The sequence below is a fragment of the Castor canadensis genome, chromosome 5 (genome assembly GCF_047511655.1).
Source record: "Castor canadensis chromosome 5, mCasCan1.hap1v2, whole genome shotgun sequence".
NCBI lineage: Eukaryota > Metazoa > Chordata > Mammalia > Rodentia > Castoridae > Castor > Castor canadensis.
The window spans coordinates 116,260,628-116,279,070 of NC_133390.1; the positions used below are offsets into that span (position 1 = coordinate 116,260,628).

Below are 18,443 nucleotides of genomic sequence, written 5' to 3' on the forward strand. Positions count from 1 at the left end.
TGATCCTTGGTCAAAACCTCATAGCTCATGATGTCAAGCCTCCTGCCCCACAGTGTTCCACAGCCTACATTCCATGATCCTGAATTAATCTGTCTAACGTGTCTAAATACATCTCTAAATGCTATATCTAAGATGTAAATGTGTCCTCTACTGTGGACTCCTAACCCTGCTGGGGACCCTAATCCTGACTGTGAACTATCATTAAGAAAAAGAAAATAGTAATAATAACATTTTAGTAAATAATATATACACAAAAGTAAAACCATAACAAGTAGCCAGTAGGTCAAAGTAGACATGTTATCTATTTGTTTATAACATAATTACATGAAGTTTTGTGAAATGCTTTCTATGATATCATAAAATTGTATGTTGTACTTAGTCCAGAATTCCTTTGTAAGGGCTGTGGCTCAAGTGGTAGAGCACCTCCCTAGCACCCCTCCACACCAAGAAAAGAAACAAACAAACAAAAAGTTGCTCAGAATTCCCTTATAATCTTTTAACAGGCATTTTTATTAGAAAGTTTATATAATGTAACTGTTTCATAAACTGTAATCCAAGCATTTGTACCTACTATTTTTCCTTGTAAAAAAAAAAAAACTATGAAAAATATGGCCCTTGCTTTATCTATCCCTAAAGGGAAACATGAAAAAAAAAAAAGTACCAACAGCAGAGTTGGCTTTTCATTTCCTAAATATCTACTGTAGCTATCTACTAATTTCCTTCCTGAGATTCCTTTCTTTTGGCTTTTGTGCTATTCTATCCCTCTCTTTTCAGTCCATGCATGGGCTCTCTCTCTCTCTGGATCTTTTATTGGATCTTCTTATACTTTCCTACTTCTCCGAATTTCCTGAAATGCTTTCAAACCATGTATCAGGAACTGACCTAAAGGGACTTTGAATAAGAGCAACTTTTGTCACATTAATAAATGGTATGAGTTTCATATGCCATCTTTTTCTCTCCTTCCCTCTTCACCTTGTTCAATGGCGCAGGAGCTGTGTGGTACATTTGCAAATCAAATTTAATATTTCAACTTATACATCAGTATGCTGGCTATTGCTTCTTAATTCAGCAAGTACTTACTGAGCACTGACAGTATGCCAAGAGCTGTGCTTAGTCCTGGGGACCAAAAATTATTAAGACTTATCCAATGTATCCATGTTCTAGTCTAGTGGTAGGAGAGACACAGAGGAAAACACAGGTGGAAAAGAAGGTGGCAAATGAAACTATTCAGTTAAATTCAACAAGGCCTGAATGCTTCCCATGTGCCAAGCAGATGGCAAGAAGAGTAGGACTGGACAAGACCTTGCTTCTCATGGACTCCCAAGCAGCTGGCAAATGTAAAATTACTCTGCACATGATAACAGCTTCATGGCAGAAAGTGAGAGAAAAGTCCCGAAGGGCCATTAGATAGACAAGTGACTTGATCAGGTGAACACTTTCAACAAACTGTAACAGCAGCAATGTGAGGGAAACGTTTGTTTTTCAGATTCTCATACTGTCATTATGAGACTGATGAGCTCTGTACTAAGGAAGCAACTCATACTGCCATTACAGAAAGCCTATTAAGCATCAAGGCATCAAGTCTTTTTCCCAGAGCCTGGGACTGCCAGACAGCGACCTAGTGAATCCCAGGGGCCCTTGAATCTTTCTCTGCTTACCTTCCCTAGACCTTTACTCACAAATCCTCAACTTGGTGATAGGAGATTATCTGACTAAAGTAGAGGACTGTTTGCTTTGACAAAGGATAGCTTGTTAGCTGTAATGAAAGTGCTAATTGGTAGAGCCTGGGACACTCTGGAGATGATTCCCTCCTCCTCACCTTCCAGGCTTCCCCACACCAACTTCCTTCCCTTTCTTTTCCCCTCCCCAAATAAAGAATGAAGAGAACTTTAGAGGGCGCTGGTGGCTCATGCCTGTAAATCCTAGCTACTCAGGTGGCAAAGATCAGGGGGATCACAGTTCGAAGCCAGCCCGGTCAAATAGTTCTGCAAGACCCTATTTCGAAAATATCACACAAAAAGGGCTGATGGAGTGAGTGGCTCAAGTTCAAGCCCCAGTACTGCCAAAAAAAGAAAAGAAAAGAAAAAAAGAAATGTTCCATACTAATTTCACACATCTCCTTGAACGATCACAAGATGTCTATGAGGTGGTAATTCTGCTAATAATGAGGAGGTAGAAGTCTCAACTCCAGCAGTGTTTCAGATCAATACACTATAACCCGGACCAATTAAGTCAATTTTTGGGGGTGGCACCCAAGTATTGATATATATTTTTTAAAGACCCATAGGTGATTCCAAATATGCAGTCAAGGTTATAGAGCTAGAGTTTAGAAATGGAAATTGCTCAGAATCAGGGGCAATCTGTTGACTTGCTCCATTTCTCTCTCTGGCAAGTAATGCTTATTTGGCTCAATAGAAAGTGTTGTCTGTGGGAGATTCTGTCTCAAATAGAGTTAGGTTTCGGTAAAAGGGTGCCCATATGCTTCTAGAACTATGAGAGTTAAGATGGTTGTGGTAAGCTAAATTGCAGTAAGGATTTATTTAGTCATGCACCTGGTTGAAAATGGTGCCTCTTAGGCAACCAAAGTATGTTTGACTTTGTGCCAGGTAAGCATTAGTGGTGTCTGGGCTTAAAAACAAGGTTAAGATCACACAGAGGAGAACCCTATGTACTCTTAAATGCTTACACTGCTGTTTGCTTAAAATTCTGTGCCTTGTCTCTTGCTAAGAGATCTGTGATCATGAGCATCCTGAGAACTGTGTCAGAGCCGCTGGGAAGTCAGGTGTGTCCTGGGCCACTTCCTTTGTGTAAGTTCTCAAATGAAATATTTCCTGAAACACCCTTGCAAATTTCACTGTGTGTTATAAATCCATTCAACAAATTAAGATAGTTAAATAATAAACACAAGTAAATTAACAGGCTACACCTCATTTAAGTTTCATTGAAGTTTATGTTCCAAGTCTTAATGTATGGCCTTTACAAATTTGCCAACAGTCCAGATGACCCACCTGACTGTACCTGGATGAGTCTGAATGTCTGTATTTCTTCAATGGGCTTAGTAGTGAGTAACTGCTAACAGGGTCTAATCCCATCTGGCCCTCGCCGTAATAAAATGAGACGAGGTGAAGCATTCTTTTCCTTTTTTCAAACTTTTCTCACCAGAGGTCAGCAGCTTACCAAATACTGCTGCATTTTCATTGTAAACCTTATTACCGTCAACTTTCCTATTCAATCTATAGGCAGTCATCAAATAGCTGGCATATTTCTGTTCTTTCCTAGAATATGAGGGCATAAGGCTTAGCAAGACTTCACCTCTTGAAGCCTCTTGAAATACACAACCTAGCAAGCACAATGAAGATGAAGTGGTAAAAAGTTGTAAATTGTGAGCAATTAAAGTAATACAAACGTGTGAGCTACAGTGAAAGAGAAGTGTGTGTAACTGGTGAGTATAAACTCAACAGATTGATGGATAGCATTATTTTTCTAATCTTTCCTTGCTTCTCTCACAAATTCAAATGTCTAGAACTATAGACTGAAATCCTCTTCATCTGTAAGGACAGAATTGTGTTACTAGTTGCATAAAATAGTGGCTTTATTTTTGTTAAGTGGCAGGGTATCATCATATAACCCCTGAGGGCAAGGTTGGAGAACTCTTATCATCACTGTGTCCTTACTGTGTCCATTTGCTTTCTGGGCATTATCATTCAGACAAAGCCATCGTCTCTTTGATATTTTCAAGGAACAAAACATGTTGGCTTTTGAACTAACACCTGAAAAAATGTTTTGTCATAGTTAAAGATGCTTTTAAAAACTGTTTTTCCTGGATGTAAAGTTATTTTTTCCATTACTGGATGTAAGGTAATGTGTGCTTATTTTAAATAATGTATTAAGGTACCTGTAATAGGAGTTTATTGATTCTTTTCAAGGCAGCATTATAGAGATGTTTATGCATGATCGTTCTAGACTAGCTATAGAGCAGCAGTGTATAACTCCCACCCACGTGCTTACTGCCATGCACAATCTATGGGAGCTTCAAACTACTTCTACAGATGCAGATTCCCACACTCCTGCAAAAACACTTTTCTAGTTGTCACTTAGTCTTTACAATTAAGTAAAGAAAAAGTTAACAGTATAAAATAGGCTGGCCAGCCTGATCCTTTCTTTGTGGAGTTGTACCTCTCTAAAGATAGTTCAAATCATAACCAAGCCAGGATAGTTTTTTCCTGTTGGCAGGCCTTTGAACTGTTTATCCTTATAAAATTCTTGTAGGTTTGTCTGGTAGAAGTTATAATTTGTCAGGGTCCCTAAGTACCAAGAACTCCAAATAGTCACTGAAAGATGTTAACATTGCTAGTTTAGTCATAAACTTGTGAGAAAGGGCATGCTTGGCATTTATATCTGATTCATAGAAGCCAGCCAATATTAATTATTAGGAAGAAATAGCACATATGTGACATAAGTTTGGATATTTTCCTCACCTTAAAGGATGAAGTCAACTGAAGCAAAACTATTCTGTTCATGACTAAATTATTGTGTGACTAACAGGAGAACACTGTCTACTTTGGGGTTATCAGCAACAGGTATACACATGCCAACTATGACACATGGGCCAGTTCATATTGGTAAAAGTCATTGTTGCTGCCACCTTACCCTCAGCCTTTGTTTTTGGCTACTTGTATCCCCTACTCCCAACATGGTGCAATGGCCTGGGTATGCATCATAATTTTTAGCAGAATCAGGTCAGGAAAAAATGGAGTGTTACTATTCTGCTCATAGCCTTGACTCCTGTGTAATAAAGACATGCTTTAAAGTCTGTTATTAGGCATGGTATTTTGGACAATCTCAAGTTCCAGTTTCCTATGAACTTTAAATGTATACATCATGGAATTAAGATAATGAATGACCTCATGAGAATTATCCTAACAGATCAGACTTTGATCTGTTATAGTTTGATAAATTGTAGCTACTGTTATTATTTTAAATGGGGAGTAATTAAACATTTTTAACATATAGACCATTTTAAAAATAATAAGCAACATATTAAAAATGTGAGACTTCAAAGCAAATTGCAAATTTTAAGAAATACAAAGTTACGTTTTACAAGATAACACTGCTATAGCCGACAGAGATAACCTTGCACGTTTAATTAGGTCTGTCAGATGTGATTCAAAAGGAACCCAAGGTGTCCTCTGGAATGAGAAGTAGGCACCTTGAAAACACTCGTAATTGTCCACAGCAACAGCTCTCTCGTCTGACTTTCTCTACCCTCTTTAAAGGAAAAACACAACAAAGACAAGCCAAACCAAGCCAAGCAAAAGGTACCTACCACTTTAAAGAGGAGTGCTTGTGAACACTTACATGGAAGCCACTTCCTTTGGGGCCAAATACCAATTTTTTAAAAAATACTATTGGAATATTTGGCACAAGGTGTAAAGTTTAGTTGTCTTCTTGTTTCTTTTAAGTAACCCAACTCAAGGGATTGCTCAGAACTCTGAGGGAGAAAAATAACTCTTATGTGCTATTGAGCATTACTTAGTAAGAAATGCTTGGCCACAGTAATGATGACATCATCCATGGAAAGAGGAACACTTACACTTTTGAAAGGGATTTTTTTTCTAACATGATGGATTACCAATGAAAGGAGCAAAGCCAAATAAGGCAGGAGAAGCCTCTTGGTTTCAGGGAAAGAGGCCCAGCCCATGTACTCTTCCTGTGTTCTCTTTATAAATTTAGTATGTTTAAACAAATGCATGCTCCTTTTTTTAAGTGTTGTTATTTTTTTAAATTGACATATAAAATTGTATGTATTTATCATGTGCAATATGGTTTTTGAAGTACAGTATATATGCATTGTAGAATGATTAAATCTAGCTAATTAATATGTATTACCTTATAGAGTTATCATTTTTTATATCCACCCTCTTAGCCACTCATCTCACTCCTATTAGAATGGCTATTATAAAAGCAAAACAAAAGATGATTGTGGGCAAGAATGTAGAGAAAAAGGACCACTTTCACATTGTTGGCACAATGGTTAATTTAATTAATTAATATAGCCATTAGGGAAAAGAGCATGTCAATTCCTCAAAAAATTTAAAAAAGGAGCTGCTATATGATCCAGTCATTCCATTATTGGATATCCATCCAAAAATGGAATCGGGATGTGGAAGAGATATCTTCACTTCCATGTTATTGTTACATTATTCACAATAGTTAAGCTATGGTATCAACCTGAGAATCTATCACTAGTTGCATGAATAAAGAAAATGTGCACCATTCTTACTGAAGAAAATCCAATGTTCCCATCCTCTCATGCTTCTTGATTAATCTGTCCCAGTCAGGAACTGGCTTGATGTTTCAGAGTGTTCTCTGATACATATAGCAGATATCTGCACACAAACTTGGAAAGCACACATCACCTCACATTCTGTAATAATGAAATAATATATCAGGTCATCACCCCCACATATGCACACCATAGGATGGAATGTGCTATCTGCATCCCTGCCATGCCAGTAGCACAATGGGTTATCTAGAGTGTTCAAAACTGAGCTTTAGATTCTGCAACATGTTTATCTGCATGCGTTGGGGAAGTCCTGATTGTCCTGCTCCCCATCAACCATGATCATCTTTCTAGGCACACACCAAGGCCAAGGCCAGCTAGTAGATTTTATTGCCAGCCTTTGACCCAAACCAGAAAGAGAAGAAACCATATGGAATGTCTTTAACTACATGAGTATGGGAGAGAGACATTCATTTTTATAGTTTGTAACTGTTAGATTTTGAGTCTATTTAATTCATTTCAGTAAGCTATTCTATACTCCCTTTCCAGATCACATCCCTTAAACTCTCTGGCCCTCAAAAGAGGTTGTATTCAACTAACTCAGATTTAAAAGGTAATAATTTGGATTGTTTAAATGTCTTGGGGTAATTTTTTTCAGAGAAAATTTATAATTACTGTGAAAAGTGGCAAGATAAGTTACTGCTACTTATAAAAGGAGGAGGCTGTATAGCTGGGGGACCAATAGTCACTGGTGTCAAGTTTTAAGAGGAATAAACAAAGGAATATGTGTGGTCTTCTGAAGCCTGTTCTCTAGTCTTTTCCACTTCATATAGACGCAGTAACTAAGATTCATGATAATCCCATTACCAGACATCAGTGTGTATATTTTCAAGTGATTAAAGTCAATTATTCCACAGTAATTTTGCTGAAAATCTTAAGCTGACAATATTTAAGTCCATTTAACTTTTATCAATATCTATATAATAGATATAAATGAAAAGGGAAGAAAATGTAGTTAGCCTCTGAAAGTAAACCTAATTTATCTGAAATTCATCTAATAGAATAATTTGTCTTCCAAGAAAGCTTTGACCTATACAGTAATTCCTACTTTTCTTCAAACAATAGCCCCCCCACCAACAATGGACAATGGGTCTTTCATTGCATTCATGTCCTCAGTTTTCACTCCATTTCTTGACCTATAATCCATGTGACCAGACCCTTTCTAAACCTAATTTCTGAGTTTCATCTTCCACCATCCGAAAGACTTACACTCCTTTCTGCCCTCAAATATGCCAAGCTCATTCCTGTCGCTATACCTGCCAATCACTCTTCCTGAACCACTTTTCAGAGTCCTCTGCAAGGCACTGTAAACCTCTTATCGTTCAGGGCTTAGCCTACATTTCACCCTTTGAGAGAGTCTACCTAAGGAGACCACCTAAGAGAACAGCTTTTCTCCTTTTATTCTGCTTAGTATTCTGGTCATTATTACCATGTGAAAGTCCCTTTTAAAAACATTTTTGCTTACTGCTTTACTCATCGTCTCTCCCCATAGACTTATGCTCCACTTCCCCAGGACCTAGAGAGGTTCTCAGTGCATAGTGCTTGACACAGGAGTACGTGAATAAACTTACTTCAAAATGGAAACAGAAACTTCTCACAAGCATTAAAATCCTCTTCACATAACCCACTTCCTGAGAAGAACCACAAAGTCAGGGTTCACAAACCCCTCTTAGGGCAGGACTAATAGAGTAGTAAAAAAGACTCCAAAGTAAACTCACATAATATTAAAATTGTTTTGTGTTTCTCTGAAATTTTATGAATTTTTCTTATCCTGACGTTTTCCCACCTAATGAAATAATTTCAATTGTTTAGCTTCAAGCTCCCTTTCCCAGGGAAACCTGTATGATAACACCACATTTAGTACTTCAGCACTCATGTACTTGGATCTTTCATGCAACACCTTGTGTTTTTCAGGTTGCAGCAGAGTCCACTTTTTAAAATACTTCCCCTACTAGACTGTAAGATTGTCTTCTGGAACAGGGCTGCACCACAAAATATATAAATTCTTAACTGTATCTAAACCATAAATATGACTACTTTACTTCTCAAAAAATAAGTAGTAGAGGCTGTGTAATAACTCGATGAGGGTCAGCTTACAAACAGATGTATCAGGACAACTTTTGTGAGTTTATCAAGCTACTAATTTTCTCAACTTCTATTTTTTTTCTGTAAAATGGAAGTAATTGCTCCTATTTTGCATGATTGTTGAGGACATTAATTAAGCATGTGAAGCACCTGACATATGATCATGCAAAAAATGTACAAGGTATAATAGCAAAGCTACTATTAACAATATTACCACGACCACCACCACCACCATCATTGAAGGCCTAAGTTATATGTTTAAATTTCTGAGCTTAATATTTTAAATGTTATAAGAAAACTAATTTCCCTATTCTTATAATCCACTTCAAAATGAAAACTAGAAAAAAAAAAAAGAAAATCCTAAGGAATCTACACATACCTTCAAAAAATTACAATTAAAAAAAAAAAAAGAAAACTAGAACCAGGAAGTAATTATGAAAGCAATATGTGAACTAATGCATGGATGTTAGGCCACCATAGGCAGATGATTAGTCAGGAAAGAATTACTCCATCTGGCTTAAGGACAGCAATGACCCTTAACAGTTCAAGAAGAGTGTGCACATGTTTTATTTGTGGTAGAGGCTGAGACAGAGCAAGTAGCAAGGCAATGGGCCAGCAAGACAGAGCTGTTGCTCCTCTAGGATTCTAGAAGTTAGTGGCAGCCATTGTGAACTTGTCTCTTTTTAGCTCAGTGGAAAGGAGGCAACGCAAAAAAAAAAAAAAAAAGAGAACTTCATGGTCTATTTGCTGTCTGCAGAGACCACGTTTTGTTTTCACTTCCTTTGAATTAACCTAAACAGAAGTGTCGCCACCTGACAGCCATATGGTGGCCTAGAGCACTGCTGTGATCAAGGCCTCCTTTAGACAGCCTTGGAACTTAGTTATTTTGATTTTGTTCATTTTATTTGTACTTGGTGCTCAGAAATGTTGAGGTCTTTGCCTTAATCATCATCCATTTATTGATCATGTACTATGTTATGTACCTTTTACTAGAAACTGAGGATATAGCATGAACACCATATCAGGTGTCCCTAATGGAACTTGCATTCTGGTAGGAAGAACAAATAAAAAGTAACTGAATAAAGAAATACAGATTAACATTTTATGCAGTGTTATGAATAATAAAAAATTTAAAATAGGGCAAAATGATAGAACAACTGTGTTAGAGATCCTACAATTAAATATGTCGGAGGTCAGGGTGACTTCTCTTAGGTGAAAAGTTTGAGCAGAGACCTGAATAAAGAAAATATTGTGTTCCAGTAAGCTGTGTGGGAGAGAAGGCCAGGGAAAAGCAGTGAGCGTGTGCATTGTCCCTGAGGCAGGAGTGAGCTCAGGATACTCTGGGGAGAAAATAAGGAGCTGAGCCAGGACTTAGTGAATGAAGAAACAAGAGGGAGGAACTGAGGACGGACATGTAAGCAGAGACCAAAACACAGCCACAGTGAGGAAACTGGATTTTCTCCCAATTAAAATATAAGCCAACTGATGAATTTTGAGCAGGGGGGTCATATGATTCAACTTATAAATTAAAATGTCAGGCTGACAAGAATGAAAGAGTGGAAGAAGAGTTTTCTTAGAATTGTGCTCCTAGAACAGAGGCTACTGCATTATATTGTGCTCACCCTGTGGGAGGGCAGTCTGATTAGTGTTCAGATATATTTTGGATATAGAACAGACAGTCTTGCTGATAAAGAAATGAAGGAGAAAAATTTAAAAAAGAAACAAATCAATTGAATAACTGGGATAATGTGACAAAAACTGGGGGGAGCAGAGAAAGGGATAGGAAATGAAGAGTTTCATTTTGGGCATGTTGAATTTGAGGTCTCTGTTAACATCTGACTGAATGAACAAACTTAATAGTTTGATACTTGAGTTGTGAAATTGCAGAAAGTTCAAGAGTTATGATTTTTACTATTATTTAAAATTGTGGGGCTAGATGCTTAAAGAGAGAAGACAAGAAACTTATTGAAAATCCATAGTCAGTGAGTGACAGAGTGGAACTTGAAAATGAGTCTTCACACTGACATACTTTCTCTTCATACCGCACACATTAGGGCGTATTTTTAGTTATGATTACTGGATTAAATATTAAAGGGTGATCATTTTTCTACAAATTCATGGTTTGTATGATTAAGTCTGATCATCAACTTGATTGGATTGGGGAAATGCTAAGGGGATTGGTAAAGCAATGTGGATATGTCCTGATAGAGTTTCCAGATACAATTAGGGCATGAGGGCTCCACCTAATCAGGGGATTAGTCCCCTGATAACTTCATAATATGATGGCATTACTGGGAAGTGGTGAAAGGTAGGAGGTAGGGTCCTCTTGGAGGGAGTAGGCCATTGGGGGCTATGTCTTGCTGGGCCCTTTCTGTAGACCCCTTTCTCTGCTTCCTGGCTACCATGATGTGAGCTTCTCTGCCCCTCCATACTCTCCTGCCATGATGGACTGACACATCCGAAACCTTGAGTCAAAGTAAATCCATCCTCCTTTAGGTTGATTTTGCTAGGTATTTTGTGATGAGAAAAGCAACTAACATATGCTTTCTTCTTTTCTTAGTTCCTTACATAATTATTTTTCTATAAATGTCATTCATATTTCACTTAAAACAAACTATGGAATAATAAACACATAAGGTTAGCCAAGTATCAATGTGGTCATAAATATCCACTTTATTTTCTGAAGTTGTCACTTTTTGGAATATCAAAGAGGAGAATTTAAATTCAGACTAGTTGTAGATAGGTTAGAATTGAAATACAAAGATAAAAGTTCAAAAAATAACTCAAGAAGGTATTTATTAATTATATCAGTAACATTTGAATTAGGATGTATTAAGTTTGTTTAATAGAAATGAATAGGACAAATAATACTTTATCTTACAGCTTAGAAAAAAGAAAAGATTTAAAGTAAATTAATCTACTCAAAAATTAAATCCAAACCAACAAGACTGTAAATGTAAAAAAGCCCTAAAACTGGGTATGAACTAAAACAAACTTAATTGTATTTAAAATTAATACTAAGGACACATTGAGTGAAAAGTAAGGGGAGACTAAGGGAAAGAGAGAAGGAAGAGGGAATAATTTACTCAAGTAATTTATAAACTAAGTATTTGGTGGGGTATGAGTTAGTGGGGGAAAAAGTGCATAAAATTCTTGAACTGCTTTTCAGTCAATTTGTTTATTGTAGTGATTTCAGTGAAGTGGTTCTGAAGTTTTATATTATAGATTCGAGCAAATGTGTAAGCATACTGATTGTTAACATCCAGAGCTCATGTAGAAGACAGAGCATGCAAATATGGATTAGAAGGCAAGAAAAAGACACCATGAAGACGGACTGAAGCTAAAGATACCATAGTGAGCTAGAGATACAATGAACTCACTATGCCTGAACATGGATATTTGCATATGTGTATATATAGGTTTCTTTATAACTTATATGTTTGTGTGCATGCATGTTTATATACATTAATATATTTCTGCTGAAAGGATCAGGAAGCACAAACATGTTAGTGGCAGTGAGAATACTTAACACCAACTCTTGGAGCACAATGCCATTCCCTAGTAAAAGAAATGAGAAAAGAAAGACTCCTCAGGTATAAGGCAGACACTACATCTGCACAGCACATTGTTTTTGCTGTAAAGTAAGAAGAGTTCTCACTAATGATGGGGACATGCTACTCGGATAGAAGCCAGAATAAATGGGCTCCTACGATCTAATGTAGATAATTTGACACCAAAGTAACTATGGCAGTACAGAACTGTAACTATTGAAAAAATAGAGTTTCATGAGTTCAACCATACAACTTAAATTAGGATTTTTCAACCTTTACAATTAAGACTGTATTAGACAAGAACATCAGTGAATGATAAATTCAAAGGGAAATTTATGATGAGGAGTTCTCATTATTCACTGGAGAAACTAGGCAATGGCTTGACTAGAAAACAAAAGTTAACATTACCACTATGAAACAGATGAGCGTCATGGGCCTCCACATGTATTACCATGAGAGGAAACAGTACCTTTGCAGTATTTTGTAGGAAATGAATACCCATGTCTAATCATGAGGAAATGTCAGACAAATACAAATAAGGAACATGGAATCATAATGAAAAAAGTGTGATGAATAGCATAATATTTTGTATTTTTCAAAAAGATGGAAAGAATTTTGAAAATTTTGTTATAAAGAAATGATAACTATTTGCAGTGCTAGATATATTTACCCTGATTTGGACATTAAACAAGGTGTACATGCATGTAAATATATCATACCCCATAGACACATATAATTTTTATGTTTTTACATGTCACTTAAAAACATATTTAAATTTTAAAAGGAGAAGGAAAAGAAAGAAGTATTGGTGTATAGACCGTATTGTTTGCAATTTCATAAGAGATACATGGTATGGAAATGTTCCAGATGAAAAGAGACTAAAAAGACACGACATTCAAGAGATGTACAGTACCCCACGGTGACTACAGTAAATAGCAATGTATGTTGTTCTTGAAAATTGCTAAGTGAGTAGATTTTAAGTGTTCTTAACACAAAATTAAATATGTGGGGTAATGCATACTGTAATTATCTCAAGTTACCCATTCCAATATATACACATTTAAAAACAGTATGTTCTGCACAATAAATATGTAATTTTATTTGTCAATTAAAAATTAAGAGAGTGACAACTAAATGTGATAACTGATTCTATACTGGATCATTTGCTAGGTGGAAAATGTTATGAAAAATATTACTGAATAAACAACAAAACTGAAACATGGACAAATAAGTATTGTATCAATGTACAATTTATGAAGCAGGTAATCAAATGGTACTATTATATAAGACTATCTCTATTCTTAAGGAATTGCAAACTGAAATAAAGAGCCATCTTTTATGTAATTTACTCTCAAGAAAATAATTATGGTTATAGAAACAGTAAGAAAAAAAAGGACAGAAAATTATGAGGCAAATTTTACAAATCTGATAAAAATATATACCTATTCTCTATACTATTTTTATTTTTAGCACTTTTTTGAACTTGATGTTTTTAAATACATTTTTTGAAATCACAAGAGTTTCTGGTGAAGATTTCAAAAAATTTCATTGCTATCAGATATATGATTTTGTTTCACTCAGAAAGTGGTGTAATTGCATAGAGTGTTTCTGCTTCTCCTCTAATTCATATCTATTTGCCATGACAGAAAAAGAATAAAAACAACTTGTTTAAAATTCTTTTTTTGTGTAAAGTGAAAATAAGATGAATCAAAGTATTCTTACAAAATCCGACAATTTTTTCAGAATCAGAACAAAGCATAGCAATGTTTTTCAAAATCATATTACTATGTATTTTTTCCAAGGTGAAAAGAATTTTGAGAATGTGATAATCACTACATAATAAAAAAAGCCAAGGGCTTATGTTGAAATATCTGTAAAGCAAAATGATAATGAGGTGTGAAATTCTTGCTAGTTTTTGTAGCAGCACCAATATGCTAACTTGATTTCTGAAAATCTTTCCACAGTTCCAATATTAATTAATGATTTTAATGCTATTTCCCCTTAAATTTTGATTTAAAAATAAAAAATTAGTATTTTCCTCAATAACATCAAAAGTAACAGAAATATCTAGTAACAAGCTAAAACCTGTTTTCAGTACATGTGTACAACAATGAAAAAGTTATTTGGAAAACATTAAGTCTAAATGCCAAATTTTGGTTCCCATAAAATACATCAATGCCATTAGGCAAGCAATGAAAGTATAATAACAATTCTCAAATGACAAACAATTTATATTGTATAGATTAAAGATTAGCAAGCAACATTTTTCTACAGTGCAGATGTGTAAATTAGGCTGCATTTCATTCATTTTTAAAGGAGATATTTATAAGTATAAAATATCTTGCCCTGTTCTTGTATATTTGCATGGGTTATTTCATACATGGAAATGATATACACATTTTATCTTACACAGCACTTTTGTTGCCTTAGTGCATATTTTTGTACACATGGTAAATTTTCTATAGATTTTCAACATATTGAATATGAACATGAGTCACGTTCGTTAAAGATCTGCGGGTGTAGGACCACACAAATTTGCTGTTAGAAAACTAGAAGACCCACATTATCTAGACTTAGAGGATTTTTGTTTTGAATTCAAAACATGCCATCCCTTTTAGTTTGTACCCAAACCATAATCTTCTTTTGGGCAACTGATTTTTCTCCTCTTTTTTCTTACAAATGGGAAAATATCTGAAAGAAGGAAAAACAAGACAACCAAGCAAAAAATAAATGTTCCAATACTCTTTTGGAAGTCCAGTCATTTATGTCAAAAATAAATAGTATTTTTGTTCCCCAGTGAAATTATTATTAGAAAAATAGTATGTTTGGCTTCAAAATCTGGTCATTCTCTTCTGCAGATGGGCAACTTTGGGAAGGAGGAAGACACCCACTATGAGATTAGTGAGATCAGTCTTGGGTGCTGATAGTCCGATAGATCCCAGTAAGATTGCCCACGCGCACAGAGCCAGCCATGTCCTGCTAATACAGAGACCAAATTTCACAATTGTACACAACAGTCATCAAGTTGAAGTTTTATTAGATTCAATAATCATTTCCATCTTAGGTAAATGTCACATAATCTAATGAAATGCAGTAGTGTAAATATCTATAGTCTAAAAGTCAATATTTTTTCCTGAAAAATATTTACCATATTACATCTAATTTCACTTTAAAAAATTTGGATTTGGGTACAGGCTTAAAATGCTTTTTAAAATGATAGTCTGTGAGAAAAATAAAAAAACAATGCTCTTATTGATAAGAATGTCCTTTCAGCAATCTGTGGTCTCCTGGAAACTCAGCCCAATAAGCATTCATTGTTTTCTTTTGAAAATATGTTTTCAAAGGAAGAAAAATTTTATGTTTATTTTCCAGAATCTAGAACTGGACTACTTATTCAGATTTTAATAATTCTCAACAATAAATCTGTCTTGCCAGTAAGATAGCATTTTTTTCTACTGCATTGACCTTCATTTTCTGTTCTGAATTACAGTGGTGACCAACTTAGATTGTAATTTCCTTGTGCTATGTTTTCTCAGTGGTTATTATCCACTACTTAGTGTACTAGCACACTGAATGTAACCTATAATGTATATATCATACCCACAGCACTTAACAGTTCATGATATCAAAATATCTCATACTTAAATTATGGATATTTAAAAATACATTGTTAAAAAAGCAGGAGGAGTATTAAAAGTGGTATTATTAAATTAACATAGCCAACTTCTGACGTTTAATTAGTGTGTGATACATAAAGGAAAGGTGTATATTTTAATAGATTTCTCACAATTAACAATCTAATTTTAAAATTTTGACCCATTTAAAAATGTTCAACTGCCATTAATATTCCATTTCCTGAACTTATAGTGCTAAAAATCTGCTTTTCTTTTCCCTATAGTCAAAAGGTAGCAACTATTGTTAGAGAACATTTCATGAAAAATAGTTTTAATAAACACGGAGGTACAAGGAAATGCAATAGAACCAGTATGACACCACTCTTTACTTGAATTTGTAAAAATGAAATCCATTCGTTGATGGGATGATGAAAACTTTCTTTTCTGGAAACTGCAGTTAGTCTAATTTAAAATTGAGCCAAATTAAGGGAGCATTAGGGTATCTTAGTTTGGACAAAATTTAGCGAATATCACACAGTGAGTATGTAATGTGTATCACCTTCTCGAAAAGATTGTCATGTAAGTGCTTAGATGAAAACTATCCCAAATTGCATACACATGTAATCAGAGCAGTTCTCTGAGATTGCATTTTTCTTTGTAAATCTATCTGTATTAAATTAAATGCCATGTAATATTTTTTACCAAAGTGTAAAGAAACCATCAGCTTTTTAAAGGAAGATTTAAAACTTGCCATATTTCAAAAAACAGCATTATTAAATACAGTTTATATGTACAGGCATTATTCTGGATAGGTACAAACAAAGACAAAAGGTTCCGATGGAGCTGGATTACTTTAGACTTTTAGTAGGGAGATCAGTTTCAATCTAGCTTGATTTCTAATTATCATTCAAATTATCATTTTGGTTCTTACGCCATGAAGTATTATAAATACCAACTAACTTTATTAGGAAAACAAAGACTTTCTAAGGTTAGATTTATTTAAAATAATGTTACTAAATTATAAGTTGATTTTTCTGAATTTAAATATAGCATTATATGAAAAATAATACTGAAATGTTACATTTTAAATAATAATATTTTAAAGTGGGTAAAAACAAATGTGACAATTATTTTTCTAGCAAGTGCTCAGCTAATAATATGCAAAATTAGCAAGAGATAAGTGTGAGAAAATTTCCAAATGTTAGGAATAAACTGGACTATGGGAAGAAGAAAAGTTCTCATTATTAATTTTAATGTTTCTTCAGAACTAAAGAAAAAGAATATTTTATTTTGCAGCTAAAATAATTTATAGATCAATGAGAACTTTAAATTTCCAACTTTTTAAGAGATTGTGTGTGAAGTTGAAATTTATAAATTTATTAAACTTTTGTTTATTTAAAATTTTACTACCTTAAGACAAGCATTATGTTTATATAATCTACTTTGTAGGCTGGTCAGGATTCAACATGTTGGTATATGAGTAGCAATACAAATAATAAAATAACAAATTACACTTTCTTCTTACCTCTGTCTATTTCTAGTTGCTCTCGGGCTGCTTCATTAGTTGAGTTAAACTACCAGCACCTCGTAGAGCTCGCTCTGCTCCACTCTCTTCACTTTCTTCACTGGTCACAGTATTTTACTTTTTTTTCCTCTACAAAAGAATGGTCCACCAAAAGAGGAAGTTGTGAAACACTAGTTGTTAGGCGTGATGAATTCTACAGAGAATGGAGAGCTTCACTTGCACTGATGGAAACAGCCTATACATTGTACATACATACATACATCAGTTAATGCCTCCACCTGTTTATATGTTAAGCAAATTTTAGAAAAGTTCAGCTATTGAAACCTATACTCAGTAGTGCTCATGGAAACATCTCCTATTTGGCTAATGACAATTACAGAAAAACAGAAAATAGTGCTCTATGCAGAAGAAAACTGTGGAACTTATATATGAGGCATAAACTTGCTTTTATGCCTAATAAACTTAAAATCTTTGAAGTATGACCTGAATACTAATTTGACTATAGGCATCTCGTCAAATGAGAGAGAAACCAAACTATCTTCAGTAAACGAACATTTTCCTGGAATTTGGGTAGTGGTTTTTTACCTTTAAGTCTTAAACTTCCTTTCTCATGAATAGTTGTCTGTTACATGTAGATAAAGCATTGCAAAACTGAAACTGTTACTTATCCATGATTGCTCACAACTTCAGCCACAAGAGTAAAAAACAGGTGTGTAGGACTTTGCAGTGCTGAACATTTCACTGGTTAAGTTTCTTACAGATTGGAGTGGTAAATGAAATATGGACAGAAGTAGAATGGTCAAGAAGAAAATAAAAGAGTTGAATGAAGCAAATACTGTTGACGACTTCAAATGAAAGAATCTAGATAAGTATTTCACAAAGATACACAGCAATATATATTGCTCCCAGGTTCAAGTTGGAGGATGACAGAAGTCAATGAGCAGCCAACTGGTGGCAGCAGCTGCTCCCCTCCTTGGCTCAGGGGAAAGTGGAAGAGAGTGGATTGCCAGAATAACCTGCATACATCTCAAGAACCGCTTTCTGGGCTTTGGAAATTATCATGCTGTCAGGCGTCATGCTCTGTTTTTCATTAAACCATGTCTCCAAAGTTAGGGGATGATTAGAAAGGGAAATAGTTCCCATTTTACCTACATTTGTGTTTAATGTGAATGTACAGGAAGTAAAAACAAATCACACTAAGAAAGCTGCCCCCACTGACAACAGGAGAGGAAAACCACAACAAAAATACAGTAGCAAAACCCCCAAAGTGTCATTTATCTCAAATTTGATTTGGATTCTTCAGTGAGATACTTGTCCTCAAAGGA

The 18,443-nt window shown here is 35.0% G+C and overlaps 1 protein-coding gene across 3 annotated transcripts in view; it reads right to left on the reverse strand.

The window, feature by feature from the left end:
- The window catches only part of Mbnl1 (muscleblind like splicing regulator 1), a 185,781-nt gene extending 168,298 nt beyond the window's left edge, over window positions 1–17,483 (reverse strand). For 2 of the 3 annotated variants that reach the window (XM_074073976.1, XM_074073967.1), the window contains exon 1: window positions 17,119–17,483. The gene's annotated coding sequence lies outside the window, so the exon portion shown is untranslated. The remainder of the gene's footprint in view (window positions 1–17,118) is intronic. The other variant, XM_074073954.1, reaches the window with a different exon arrangement.
- Between the last annotated feature and the right edge of the window lie 960 nt (window positions 17,484–18,443).